Genomic DNA, 15,190 nt, shown 5'->3' on the forward strand with positions numbered 1-15,190 from the left:
AACACCACTAGGGAGCTTAAACCGGTTTATGGTGCGCACCAAACCTCACTCTTACCCCCATCATTTTTCAAAGACACGGGACAGTGTAAATAAAAGTAATCCCCTCCAGGTGAATCTCTAACACACGTAATGGAAACAAAAAGGCATGGCATGTAAAACACAAAAATGCTCGTGTATAAATATATAAAAAGCAAACCTTTAGAACCAAAAACGTATGTACTCAATGCCTTTTCAGAAGACAGAGCAACAAGAGAAACACCCTTAAGGGCCCGACGAAACAGGCCCGAAGACAGAAATCAAAACAGTTCAGTCCTGGTAGGATTTAAAAACTGCTTATCATAGAGTCCTCCCCCTCTTCCGTCAGACACAATTAAAGAGGGAAGCGTAGTGTCCAACTGTAAACGGGTTGAACACTAAACATGCGGTATGTCTCAAGACAGTTGGGTCGTAACCTCTTTTAATAAAACGTTTTATAATTTTAACAAATACATTTGGAAAATTACCATGACCCAAGATCTTACGAAGTTTGTAAACCACATCCCCATAAAAACGGGTTTAGAAATACCTTCTCGCAGAAGTGTCTTTAGATTACTATTGAATTTTAAAACTAAATCAGAATTACGATAGTAAAATTTAGCAAAATATTTACGCAATTTGTCATAACGGTAGCCTTGCTGAAGAAGTTTACTTGTAATATATTGATTACGTTCATTGAAATGCTTGACATGAGTACACGCTCTGGCAAACCGAATTAATTGTGAAATATATACCTCATAAGATGTAGCCTGAGGTACATCCCCATCCGAATGGGGAAAATTTACAATACTAAAATTAAAATCATCCCTCTTGTCATAAATTTTGAAAGCAGTAGGAAGCTTGTTGATCTTCTGTCTCAGAGATATTGCAATGATTCCCTTATGATATATCTGCGCAAGTTTGATTCTTCTGTTCACGTCTTGAATTTATAAAATTTGTTAACTATTAGCACAACACTGACGTTCTCTAAAATCATATGACTTTATTTTTCAATTTTCTTCTACCCTCGCTAATATAATGTTAAAACAACCAGACCTGTGATCTTAGACAAAATCCGTTTCTCCGCATCTGTAATCTTTACAATTTATCAGTGCATAAAGTATAACATCAAAACATACCGCTTCAGTTTATTTGGGAACAGTAATGTTCTCAATATTCTTATAGAAACAGCTTCTATAGATCTGTTAAAGGATAACCTAACATTTGCCACAGGGACTGTTTATTTCATTAGAGACACTTAGACACTTAAACGGCAAATTATCTCACAATTAGATAAAATATTTCATTACGACGTTAAGTTCTGTATCTGTTTGTTAGATGTTGTAGATTACCATTTAAAATATAATTTTTTTCTGTAAACAAAAAATGTACACATGCATACATTACCAAATGTGTTTTTTTCCGGTTAGGCACTCGTCCTTGTTTGTTTTTAACGTGGAAATTTCACATTCGTGAAAAAAAACCAGCTTTATAATAATCTAAGTCAAAATAACTTTGATATTTTTATATGGAGACAATTTATTTCAGCCAAGTTTGAGAATATCATGGTTGCCTTTCAGGGTAGCTGTGTTCTTAAGTGTGTTGTTTTTTGTGTTGTTTTTTTCTGTTGGACTTTTGTTTTTATATAATGTGGTAAATTTAGAATATAGTATTAGGAGTTTATAAATTATACCAGTATCTAATTTATTAGAACCACATTCAATAAAATCAGCACCTACTTGTAAAATAAGTGATGACTTAAACCACATTCGTAAAAAATAATTATCTGAGTTTTTATCGTACGTGCACAGGGTGAGCTTATTGAATCATTGAATGTCCATCTCCGTTGTCTATAATTTATTTAAAAATTATCTCCTCCTAAGCAACCAAGCCAGTAACAATCAAACTTCAGTTGTATATTTAAATTTCTGGTAGAATTCTCCTTCTAAATTTTTGTAAGTCTAGTTCTTCCATACACAACTCCATAGCAACCATAACTAAAAACTTTAAAATCTTTTCGTTAGAATAAATTGCCAGATTTCAACATAGTTTCGCAGATACACGCCGTGAGTGATCTTCTACCGAATTCATTCGAATGGTCTTGATTTGTCTTAAAATATGGTCAAAAGTGGGCGGACTAATATTCTCTGTATGGGCACAATGAATAACGAAGATAAAACCACACTAACCAATGACTTTATCATTATTATGTTGTTGAACATACAGTGTTGAAAATCTTTTATATAATTTTACTTAAAGATGAGAATTTTATTTGAACCATTCTTAAATGGTTTTAAAATTTAAGCAGTGTTTTACAGTTTTTGATCATATCCGTCTGAAGATGGCAGGTCTGAGTTAACTAAATGGTTTGGCAATAATTTTCTTTATACAGTTTAAGCTACTTTTGTTCACAAGTTTTATCAAAAAGAATTTACAGCCATCATCCACTGTCCGACAGCTCATAGGTTTGATGTGTTATTTTTTAACAACACAGCGGTATGCTCTTCCCATCCGTATGCAATTTAAAAACGTTTCAGGTTGATTTTGCTTAGAGTTGATTTTTAAAGATTAAACACTTGTGAATGCTAAAAGGCATTTCGTACTTGTTAAAATGTAGGAAGTAGGCATAGCTAGGTTTTTAAGACATGTGTAAATGTAAGTAATATTATTGATCGGAGAGATTTGATATCTTACAATTTGTTACAGTGGTGTGTTGGGAACAGTTCCAAAAAAAATGGAATTTGAGTCTTTATTTAGAATACATTATGATTGATTGTATGAGTGGTAAATAAGAACTTCGTTTGTTTAGTCCTTGATCACATTGATACAATTTAAGTCAAGTGTTAATAACTTAAACTGTGGACAGCAAAGGCCGTGAAGATATGTGAGCTATTTTGTATTACAATCAGCTGCTGTACAGATTCCATAAAACGCTTCATTCTACACACATTACTGTCTTAATATATATGAAACAAAGTTTATAATATTAGAATAACGTTGAAATAAACGGGAACTGGCAGTTACATGCGAAGAACAGATAATGTCATTCAATGACTGTAATTCAATAACTGCCTTGGAAATCTTGAAAAGTTATTATTCTCTGACATCCAGTTTTGTCCTTTGGTGAATGTAAAACATGTCTTTCTTTTTACATTGTAAAATTAAACACCCCAAGCTAGAAGTAAGTACTAGACATTTTTGTCACGGCAATTCCCCAATCGCAATATAACGGAGAGAAGCACACTCTTGCTTTCAAAGTTTTAAATGAAAATATATTAACTGACCGATATCACCCATTATGTGCCACTAGGGAGACTATTGTTGAACAATTTGCAGTTATCTATGCTTCCCACGCGTATTTCAATTTTAATCCATCAGGAAAACGGTTCTTTGTCGTTGATATATTTTCAAGCCATTAAACTTGACTGGTTTAAAGCTACAGTTAAAACTTAATAATTGGTTCTTATGGTAAAGGAGAAAAATGAATATTGAATACTGAATAATACAGGCAGTGTATGAATATGATATCATTTGAAGTATCTATACAAAAACAGTTTTGAACCTCGTCTCCATGACTGTCACACCTGACAAGCTTAAATGTACATTATATAGTAAAACATCTTTTTATATATAAATAGATTTGTATAATGTAATAAATTGTACCGTTTGTCACGATGATTTGATTTTATTTCTATTGCATCAGACAATATATCATTAAAGAAGATTAATTTCGGCGCACAAATATCATATTTAATGCACCATCTAATTCATTCGAACTTATATGTAATTGTACTTTTATTTCTCGTAATAAGTTGGTTAGAAAGTGTTATTTTATCAAGACGAAGCATGTGCTTATGTTTTTACATTATCGCCAAATAAATATTCAGTTTGGCTAGCAAATATAATGTTTAGAAATAGAGTATTCTGTCATAACACGTCCTTGTTATCAAGATAGAATAATTTGAATATGTTCCTTGAAACAGACGTTGGCACGCCGAACATTGGCAAATAACAAAACATATTATTATCAATATAATTTGTTATACTTTTTATACCACTAAAATATGTATTCTGTGCATAACTTCAAAGACGTACGGAATAATTTCATCATGTTACATTTTAATTATCATTATTATCATAATTAAATTAATAAATTATCTTTTATTATACCGGATAAATATAACATCTTGTCCATAAAAGCACTTTCAAAAAAGTCGCCTAAGGTTGGGGCACCAATCTCATCCTGGACAAGTACAAACACAGAGCCATCTGACGTAATCTTTTGTTATTCAATCCAACATCTCGACAGCTACTTTTATAAACAAACGTTTATACAAGGTAAAACGTTTGATACATTTTTCAAGGTTAAAGTCTTAAATTGTGCAAGACGTCACATTTGTATGACACCAGAATAAATTTACGTCACTGCTAGAGGTCAATTATTCCGCCTATAAGTCAGTACGACTTTTAGTCATTAATATTATGTGGCTGTTTTACACCAGTAGGAAAGACTGTAGATATAGATTAAATGATAAAACATATTATACGGTAATGATTTTTTTTCAGGCAACTAATTCACTTCTATTGTAAATAGACGACGGGAGTTAAGTATACCTTTTCCCTTCTTAAAGATAACTTTAAGACGCGTCAATACCTTTCAATCGCTTTAAATACTGCTTCCATTCTTAAATTTCATTTGATCACTTATATTTTGATAGTTTAATGTGGCAAAATATCTGAAAATTAATGACCATTCTCATCAGTTTGATATCTTACTAGGCACATTTCAACTTCTTGAAAACGCAAATATTATCAAAAGATTTCCTGTCTGATACAAAATACGTTGCATAAATTATACGATTTCCTTGTAGTAGATCATTATGCCAGTCTTTGGATATTTAACATTAGATAGAATAATTACAGTAATAGTCCATTTAAGTGAGGTGCCTTTTTCTGTATTCTCTTCGTTGCGTGCCACATTTTATATGCATGGACCATTCTCTGCAATATGACTTACAAACTACCTTACAACACGCCAATGTTTCTGATATTTTACTGTATTAAGGAGATAATAATGTTGGTAACGTTCCATTTCAGTTATATGTGTTTTGCATATTTCCTGTTCAAGGTGTATTTCAGTGCAGCATTTTTATTGCCGGAGTCAAAAACTTCATTACAGCTTTCTCAGCTATAGCATTCGAAGCAATTAATATAAACAAAAAAGAAACCTGGAAGTATATTTATATCATAAATAAGAATAAGATAAGCATACTCACAAACATTCAAGATACAGAGATATACCATAAAATGGAAGTTGCATTTGGGGAATTTTTATGTATGATATATGTTATATCAAAATGACCAATATACTTGTTTTAATGTAACGAAATGGCAAATGATAATATCATGTCTTTCATTGTATTCGTTTCTTGCCATGTATAACTTTGTAGATAACTATTTTGTCATAGACAGTCCCGTATAAACTTTTAAGCGCATGTAGAAATATATTGAAATTCTCGCACGCACAAAGCATAGAGATTGCCGCCGTATGTCTTTTTATTTCCTGTCTTTATACAATTATGATTTGCAAATATATTCCACCCATAGGAAAATATATGAATAATAACATGTCTGGGAGTGATATTTTCGTCAATAACTTTGAAAAGGAAACGTAAGTTGACAGTTTAATCAATTTGAAAATGAATTTTATCTAGTTTATTCATTCGAAGCATAACTATTGAAAGTTATGCCAGTCTTTGAAATAAATCTGATGTGATTTGTTTTGAAATGGATGCCTTTATTACAATATTTTGAAATGAACATCCCATAGGTTCACGCAAAATATTCAAGTACTGACGATGGTATTTTGCTGATATACCGTTAACCGTTTATTAAGTATATACAATAATACTATAATTACATTTTAAAATTGATGATTAGAATGCGTTAGACTAAATTTTTGTTGATTAAAATTCCAGTGATAACTGCATCCTGCTGCTGAATTGAAAACAATAGCCAACTGTGGCAAACTGTTAGATATGAAATGAATTATGAATTGCTATAATCCATAAGATTGCCCAAAGTAACAGCTGATTTGTATTTTTGTGTTGCTATCTTGCGCAGATAACAGTCCAATTGGTTAAAGTACAATAAAACAGATTAAATGAGTACTACATGACTTCCTTTATTCTATATCTATTTTATCTATCCGATCGTGAACGTTCATTTGCAACACTGGACCGTACAATATATTACCTTATTGGACGCACGTGCGTCCCATGTTAAACATACAATAAAGTCCAAATCGCGTGAAGATGTTCCGAATGTAAATCGGGCGAAGTAGGCGCTCTATGTACAGAGTTAAATTATGCGTCTTGAAATGAGGAAGACAGAAATACAATATTCAGTGAATCATTTAAATTTAAACTGAAATAAAATAGATATAGAATAAAAAGGTTATTTAACATTGAACTGTACAATACTAGATATATTTGGACTCGTATCCAGCTGGGAAAACCATATTGGACGAGCCGCTAGGGTTTTCTCAGCTGGCTACTCGTTATTAGAATAATATTAATGCAAATAATAAATCATCTTAACAGGTTAAACTTTGGCTATCCTTAAAAATGTATTCAAGTGAAGCAAAATCAGTTTCTAGAAATCCTCGAAACGAAAGTGTTTTTGCGACTGAGCTGATATCCATTGGCGGCTCTAAAGCATGTCCTTACTTTGATTTTTGTAAATTAAACACTCAAAGCTTAATTTATTTCCTAACTTTTGTCACGTCAATTCCCAGTACGCAGTATTGTTTTAGGAGTAGCATGGCTTGTTTCCACAGTTTATTTTATTTTTTTTTATCTAATTCATTGCAACAGCGGACAGACTTGCTCACATGTTTGCAGTTATTCATGCTTCCTACGCGAATTGTTCTGTTATAAATTCAGGAAATAATTTCCTTGCCGCTAATTTATATTCATGCCAGCTATATACTGTTGGTGTTGAAGAATATGAAACGCTATGGAATATCTTGAACATTTCACTATTACTGTTAAGTCACTCGCAATTTCCGTGCGATTAAGTATGAACCCGCATTGTCACTCGGCAATTTCCGTGCGATGACGTATGGACCCGCATTGTCACTCGACAATATCCGTGCGATGACGTATGGATTCGCATTGTCACTCGGCAATTTCCGTGCGATGACGTATGGACCCGCATTGTCACTCGGCAATTTCCGTGCGATTACGTATGGATCCGCATTGTCACTCGGCAATTTCCGTGCGACGACGTATGGTCCCGCATTATCACTCGGCAATTTCCGTGCGATTACGTATGGATCCGCATTGTCACTCGGCAATTCCGTGCGATGACGTATGAACCCGCATTGTCACTCGGAAATTTCCATGCGATGACGTATTCTCCATAACCTACTTTGCCATTTTTCCACGGTCAGACTTGGACTTCAATTCTGTAAGTAAGGCCGAAATCACAAACGAAGAACACGCTATTTAACGGAAATTGACGATAGTCATTACGGGTCCATATACAAAACGTTGCAAATAATCAAAATCAAGTAGAATATGCCTTTATGAAAAAGGGACTCTTTAATGATTCTTTAAAGTATAATACATGTATGAGAAATTCTAAATAAAAAAATTGACCTCCCTTAACTTGATTTTTGTTCATACCGTCTTTAGTTCCGACAAACATTAGAAGATGTTTCAGTTTGATATTGCCAGAGTTTCAGCAGATTGCAAAATGTATCTGTCAAGCCAATGATTTATTTCCTCTGTGATGAAAACTTTTTGGCGTACCTTTCAACTATTATCTTTCTATCCGTCAATATGTCTTTCTCAATCCATTTTACAGGTGTAATGATATAATAATATCGGTTATGTCTCATTACAATCACAAGTTTCTTTGATCATCATTCATGCATCGTCTAATTTCGATGTTGTAAAACATTGCAACAACAATGTCAAATGTTCTTTTCTCCTTGTAGACCCGTAATGATTCCAACTCCACAGCAGACGACAAATATAAAAATTGAGAAATGTAAACACGTAACATACCGTAATCTCTGAAGAAAGCCCGCACCTTGGCATAGCCCGCATAAATGAAGTATAAAACAAGCGAATCAGTGTTACCCAGCCATATTTTGATTCAGTGAAACTAATTTCGTGTACAGTTAAAAATAAATGCTTGTATAAATGTTGTGCTCGAAACATTGCATAGGCTAAAGAAGTGTAGCCAGACTTTCTTTGCGTGATATTTGTTCTTACACTTGCCATGTTGCAATCAAATAAAGTATATAGTGCATTTCCAAACAAAAGGGTTTTGTTAGTGTGTCTTATAAAAGACTGTTTCATTTGATAAATATAGGTTTACCCACATCCATTTTTTGGCAATATTTACTAATATTTGCATTTTAAATCTTCTTTTTCAGTACCGGTGTACAGAAGTATAATAAATTAAAAGAAGTCCTAGCGTATCACTACAACACTTGGTAAGCTGTATGTCTGTTTCTCCTCTTGTAAAAAAGTAATTTTAGTGATATATGTGAATTTACAGAAGTACTGTGGTATTGCTTAATTTTATGTGCAAGGTATTTGCGGTTATGGTCAGCACGGCTACTTTGCGGGAATATGACTTCGCGGATTTCAACTTTCGAATATTATATGAATGAGACTAGTTTAAGTGCAAGGATTGACGGAACCACATACTCAACGAAATCTACGAAAATTTGTCCCAAACAATTATTTATAATTTCACAGTCTTGAAAATAAAGATATAAAATAATTTCAGTAAAAAATCGGTGTGTTAAATTGATAGTTTTATGATCTGAAACGAAATAATGCAGAGTGCGTTACAAAACTCTCTGTACTGGGTTGAATTTGTCTCGGCAACTTGATAGTTATATATATAGTTCCAATCCTGTCTTGACTTCGCAACTTTCATCTTTTGATCTCGTAGGTGTTATCGTTTCAATTGTACCACATTTCACCAGCCGATTACGAAATAGAACAGTACAACGCAAATTTTCGAAGTATACAATGTAATAATTTCGTTGTTTACAATACCAGTACAACTATAATTTGGAGACCTTTAAGTATGATATATCATATCCTTAAGCACAATTCTGGGAAGCTAATGAATACCAAACAATTACATTTACATATTCGTCTTGCTTTCTTTCATACCTTTTGTAAAGATATAGAAAGAGAGCTTATAATAGAAAATTAATATTCGTTCAGACTATCTTAATTATGAAAAAATAGAAATAGATAAACGGCAAGCAAGTGATCAGATTTCTGTCTGTACTGGTCACATGGTCATAAAACTGAGCGTGTGGAGATAAGCATCAGTTTGATTGATTTTGTCAGGACACAGAAAAGAAAATGACAAATTGCAATGTTGCTGTCTTGGATTTGTTGCATTGTGTAATATTTTAACAAGATTATTATTATTATACCAGATTTGTTGAGCGCCCTTTTCATATGTAATATACGTTCAAAGGCGCTTTACAATTAAACATGTGACACATCGCAGATATGTAGGAAAATAACAAAACACGACATATGCAATCACAAAACTGAAACTGAACTGAACAATTTGATTAAACGCCTTTTTTGTAAATGATATTTTCAATGGCGTTGTACATAATAATATTAGGTTATAGCTATTTTATCTTACTATAATAATAGTTTAAATTAAAAATGTTTCACTGAATACTGTAATCCTGCCTTTTCTAGTTTTTCCCAGCTTGGTATGAGTGCAAATATATATTATACAGAACAATGTTATACCTTAAATAACCTTTTTATTCTATACTTATTTCACTTCATACGTAATATACGTAATTCATTGAATGTTGTTTTTTCTGCGTATCATCATTAAAAAAAATATATGGTGCAACCTCCCTACAACAGCCATTTACTTGGCTGAGATTTTATGCCCACAAACTTTGTCAGCAAGTTTGGTGAAGATCGGATGAAAACTGTTCGACTTAAAAGAGCGGACAAGGTTAATATCCCCGTTTTTCGAGTAATTCAAGGACTATAATCAAAGAGTGCCTGGTACAATTTGGCTGGTTATCGAAAATGGCCGAGATGTCAGCAAGTTTGGTGAAGATCCGACGAAAACTGAATTATAGAGCAGACATGTTTTGGATGCTGACCGCCCGTCCGCTGCCATTCATAATCTTCTCTCTCTGTTTCTTAACCGTTAAATAAAAACTGCTGAGGTAGCTATTCAGACAGTCAGGGCTGATACCAATTTCTAGGTTTCGTCCGGAACGGCTTCTTTTAGCAGCTTTTCAAATATTCCAACATCTGATGATCCTTATTACTGTATTTTTAAGTTTTTGATTATTAACGAACGTTTTAATATCTAAATCAGATAGCATTGTTATCCCTTGAATCGTTTTTGTGTTCTGTAAACAAAAAAAAAATCAAATTAAATCCAGATTTCAAGACGCATAATCAAACTCCGTACATAGAGCGCCTATTTCATCCGATTTACTTTCGGAACATTTTCACGCGTTTCGGGCTTTATCGTATGTTTAACATGGGACTGTTGAACCGTCCAAATATAGAAAATACAGGAATTTTTTGTACGCGCGTGCGTCCAAATACAGAAAATACAGGATTTTTGTACGCACGTGCATCCAAATACCGTAATATATTGTACGGTCACGTGTTGCAAATGAACGTTCGCGATTGGATAGATAAAATAGGTATAGAATAATAAAAAATAATAGTTATTACAATAATATCATAAATGAACAATGATAATATTTACAGCCTTATTGTAACAAACAGCCATGACCGCTTCCCCCATCCCTGAGGTCGTTTTACCCCTATTGCCAATACCAATGCTTTAAACATCTGATACGCCCAGACGGGCTGCATATAGTGGTTCAACCTCCCGGTAAATGGTGCCACCATGATGTACTGTTTTAGATAGAAATACCACACATTTCAAGTGAAACTCAATAAAATCTGGAAAGTAGATCCCTCGAAAGCACCGAGAACAAAGCAAACAGTGAAAATTGCAGACTCGGTTTGATTGAGTCTGTTCATGAGCAGTAATGGAAAATGCAACACTGCCCACGCCCCCTAGCACCGGCTTAAGCAGTATTCAATCTTCAAATCTAAATGAGTTGAAATCAAGTCTTGCGAAAAACACACACATTGAACGTCATAACCCTTAAAATGTGACATGATGAAATAAAAGATGGATTGTCAATTTAGTTAATTACATGATGAATTGTACAGTTATGAGATCTTCGTCAGCGACGAATGACTTGCTGTAGTTCTGTATTACAAAAATAACAATGGCATATTAATTATGAGTAGAAACAGTCACAGTTGGTATCTATGTGTTGTAGAAAATTTTGAAAAGGTGTGTTTTGAGAGCTCTTTTGAATGAATTAAGTGATGAATCTTTTCTGAGATTGTCAGGGAGAGAGTTCCATAGTTTTGCGGCGGCAACCCTGAAACTTCTATCCCCGTAGGTAACCAGTCGACTTTTTTGTGGCACAAGGGTTGTTGCTGCATTTGCTGACCTCAGATGTCTAGTTGGCACGCACACCTCCAGTAAGTCTCTCATATACACCGGCGACTTTCCATGCAAGGCCTTGAATGTTTGAATGAGAATTTTGTATTTGATTCTTGTATTTGAAAACCAATGAAGATCTTTAAGGATTGGTGTTATATGTTCAAAACGGGTTGTTTTCGTAATAAGACGTGCAGCTGTGTTTTGGGCATTTTGCAGTTTGCTCGTTGTTGATTTTGGCACGTCGTACAAAAGAGCATTGCAGTAATCTAATCGTGAGGTCACAAGCGAGTTTATCAGGGTTTTTGTGGCTTCAGTTGTCAAATATGGTCGAATATGACCAACGTGTCGTATTTGGCCGTAGCATGTTCGAGTCACAGAATTAACATTTACCTGTAAAATAGTGTATATTTTTAGTGAACACAATCTCACGATATAATGTGCTTTATAAAGTATAATAGAGACCAATTATTGAAATTGGAAAACATACCCAGAAGGTTTTCACGACCAGACAAAGAAACATTGAAAATTCTAAAGGATTATGATATTTTGATGTACAGATCTGCCAGAGGTGGTAATAATCAACTTACACGTAATTGGGATATCAATCAAGGGATTAAACTGGACAATATTAGAACATTACCTGAGGCAATTTCAACTGTAAAATCAACAGATAGACCAAAGCATAAGAAAAATATCAACAAAGAAGTGCTGATTCGAAAAGAACAATGAATTTATCCCACATAAAATATGAAACTCAAACAATAGTTAAAGGCCAGAAAAATATAAAAATTTGTTGCATTAACCCAAGATCCTTGAAAAACAAAACGACAGCCTTCTGTGACTTTATTATCTCGAATGATCTAGATCTTATTGCTGTGACTGAGACATGGTTAGGCACCTCCATCGATAAAGCATGTCTAGGTGAACTGTTACCTGATGGGTACAAAATCAAGCATGTGCCACGCCCTGGTAGTAGGCGTGGAGGTTGGGTGGCCCTCATTTATAGATCGGTGAAGGATGTAAAAGTGGTCTCTTCAACTAGTGACAATACGTTTTTAACATTTGAACATACTGAGTGTAATGTTAGTAGCAACAACTACACATTGCTTATGGCCGTTATTTACAGACCTCCTCTATCAAAGAAAAATGGTCTGAATGCAAATGATTTTCTGGATACCGAGTGGCCAGATTTCTTATCAAAATACGCCGCAATTGACAAGAATATCATTATAACTGGCGATCTGAATTTTCATTTAGACATTCCTTCTGATCGTGACACCATCAGATTTAACAGTGTGTTGCAATCTTGTGGCATGTATCAACATGTGAAAGGGCCCACCTACATCCACGGTCATACCATAGACGTGGTCATCACCAGGGACATAGATAAAATAGTATCGGCAGTAGTACTGACTGATCCTGGGTTATCAGATAGCTCGGAAAAAATAGCCAATGACCATTTCGCGGTAATGTTTAATGCACTTGCCGCGAAACCCCCTCCGGTAAAGAGAACTGTGACATACAGGAAACTCCGTTCGATAGACGTTGATACTTTCAAAGCTGATATTCTATCATCCGATCTTTTGAATTTGTCACAGAGTACATCAGATGCAGAAACTCTCGTCTCATTATACAACAGTGAACTTTCAGCTTTAATTGACAGTCATGCGCCTTTGTGTTCAAAAACCATCACATTAAAACCATCTTGTCCCTGGTTCTCGGAGGAGCTCCATGACGCCAAACATTTGAAACGTAAACTAAAACGTAAATGGCAGACTTCAGGACTCGCCGTTTACCACTTAATGTATAGGAACCAATGCGCAATCGTTAACAAAATATTACAAAAGGCAAGAACTGATTATTACTCAGAGAAAATAGAATCAAGTGAACAAGACCAAAAAAGCTTTTTCAAAATAACGAAACATTTATTGATCGGTCCAAGTGAAGCGGCACTTCCATCAGGCAAGTACCCGGAGCTACTAGCACAGGAGTTCAGCGATTTATTCATAGATAAAATAGAAAAAATCAGAACTAATATTGCATCCCAGGATCAGAATGAATCATTTACTCCAGAAGACGGACGCGTATCACTATGTGATACCGCGCGTTTGACTAGTTTCAGTCCAGCAACAGAGGAGGGGGTGAAAAAGCTTGTTCAGAAGTCAGCTAATAAGTCATGTCAATTAGACCCTCTTCCTACATGGCTCTTGAAATCTTGTATAAACGAACTTCTCCCAATATTGACGAAAATTGTTAACATCTCTCTAGAAAGTGCAATCGTGCTAGAATCATTTAAAACATCACGAATAAGACCATTGTTAAAAAAGCCAAGTCTTGACCAAAACACACTCAAGAATTACAGGCCTGTTTCCAATCTGCCATTCCTCTCAAAAACCCTTGAAAAAGTGGTAAACAGAAGAATTGAGGAACATTTGACGAACAATCAATTACATGAAATAAACCAGTCAGCATACAGAAAATTTCATTCAACTGAAACCGCATTGTTAAAAGTTCAGAACGACATTGTCGAATCCCTTGACAAAAGTGACGTCACAGTACTTGTGATGTTTGACCTGTCGGCTGCATTCGACACCATTGACCATAACACCCTTCTTCACAGACTCGAATTTAATTTTGGATTCGCCGATAAACCCCTTCAATAGGTGGCATCGTATCTAACAGACCGCTACCAAACAGTATGCATCGATGGCAAACTCTCTGAACCAGTCCTTATGAAATTCAGTGTTCCTCAAGGGTCTGTTCTAGGCCCAAAATTCTACACGATGTACACAAAGCCAGTCGGGTCCATCTGTAGAAACCACGGTCTAAACCACTACTTTTATGCAGATGACTCCCAACTCTATCTATCGTTTAAACCAGTTGACCAAGCATCAAAGGAAGCCACAATCGCACGAGTTGAACAATGCCTAAAGGAAATCATCTCATGGATGAATTCAAACATGTTAAAATTGAATGCAGATAAAACTGAAGTAATTCTTTTTCCGAGTCAAAAACACTCCAAACATGTTGAAAATCTAGAACTGAAAATTGGCGAATCGAGCATAAGACCATCAAAAACTGTTCTAAACCTTGGTGCTACGCTTGATTCGAACATGGTGCATTTCCGTTGACAAACCAGTTATAATATTGATGATTTAGTTTAATCTTTTAATATATAATGATAATTATGTCTCCCACCACACAGTGGTGTGAGAGACATATTGATTTTCTCCGGTCTGTGTATGTGTGTATGTGTATGTGTCTGTATGTGTGTCTGTCACAAAACGTGTCCGCATTCTAAGTCAAAAATTTCTCATCTGATCTTCACCAAACTTGAACAAAATGTGTTTGACCATAAGACCTCAGCCAAGTTCGATAACTAGCCAAATCGGTTTAGGCACTTCGGAGTTCTGGCCCTTGAATTACCGAAAATCGGCCTTTTTACTCTTGTCCGCGCTCTAAGTGGAACATTTCTTATCCAATCATCACCAAACTTAAATAAAATGTGTTTGACCATAAGTCCTCGGCCAAGTTCGATAACTAGCCAAATCAACCCAGGCACTTCGGAAGTATGGCCTTTGAATTACCGAAAATCGGCTTTTTACTCTTGACCGCG

General features: G+C 34.8%; 1 protein-coding gene across 3 annotated transcripts in view; it reads left to right on the top strand.

The window, feature by feature from the left end:
- Positions 1 to 15,190, top strand: part of LOC123532215 (ligand-gated ion channel 4-like) — a 265,041-nt gene that overhangs the window by 91,087 nt on the left and 158,764 nt on the right. For all 3 annotated transcript variants that reach the window (XM_045313598.2, XM_045313597.2, XM_045313596.2), the window contains exon 2: positions 8,462 to 8,521. The gene's annotated coding sequence lies outside the window, so the exon portion shown is untranslated. The remainder of the gene's footprint in view (positions 1 to 8,461; positions 8,522 to 15,190) is intronic.

The sequence above is a fragment of the Mercenaria mercenaria genome, chromosome 11, assembly GCF_021730395.1.
Source record: "Mercenaria mercenaria strain notata chromosome 11, MADL_Memer_1, whole genome shotgun sequence".
NCBI lineage: Eukaryota > Metazoa > Mollusca > Bivalvia > Venerida > Veneridae > Mercenaria > Mercenaria mercenaria.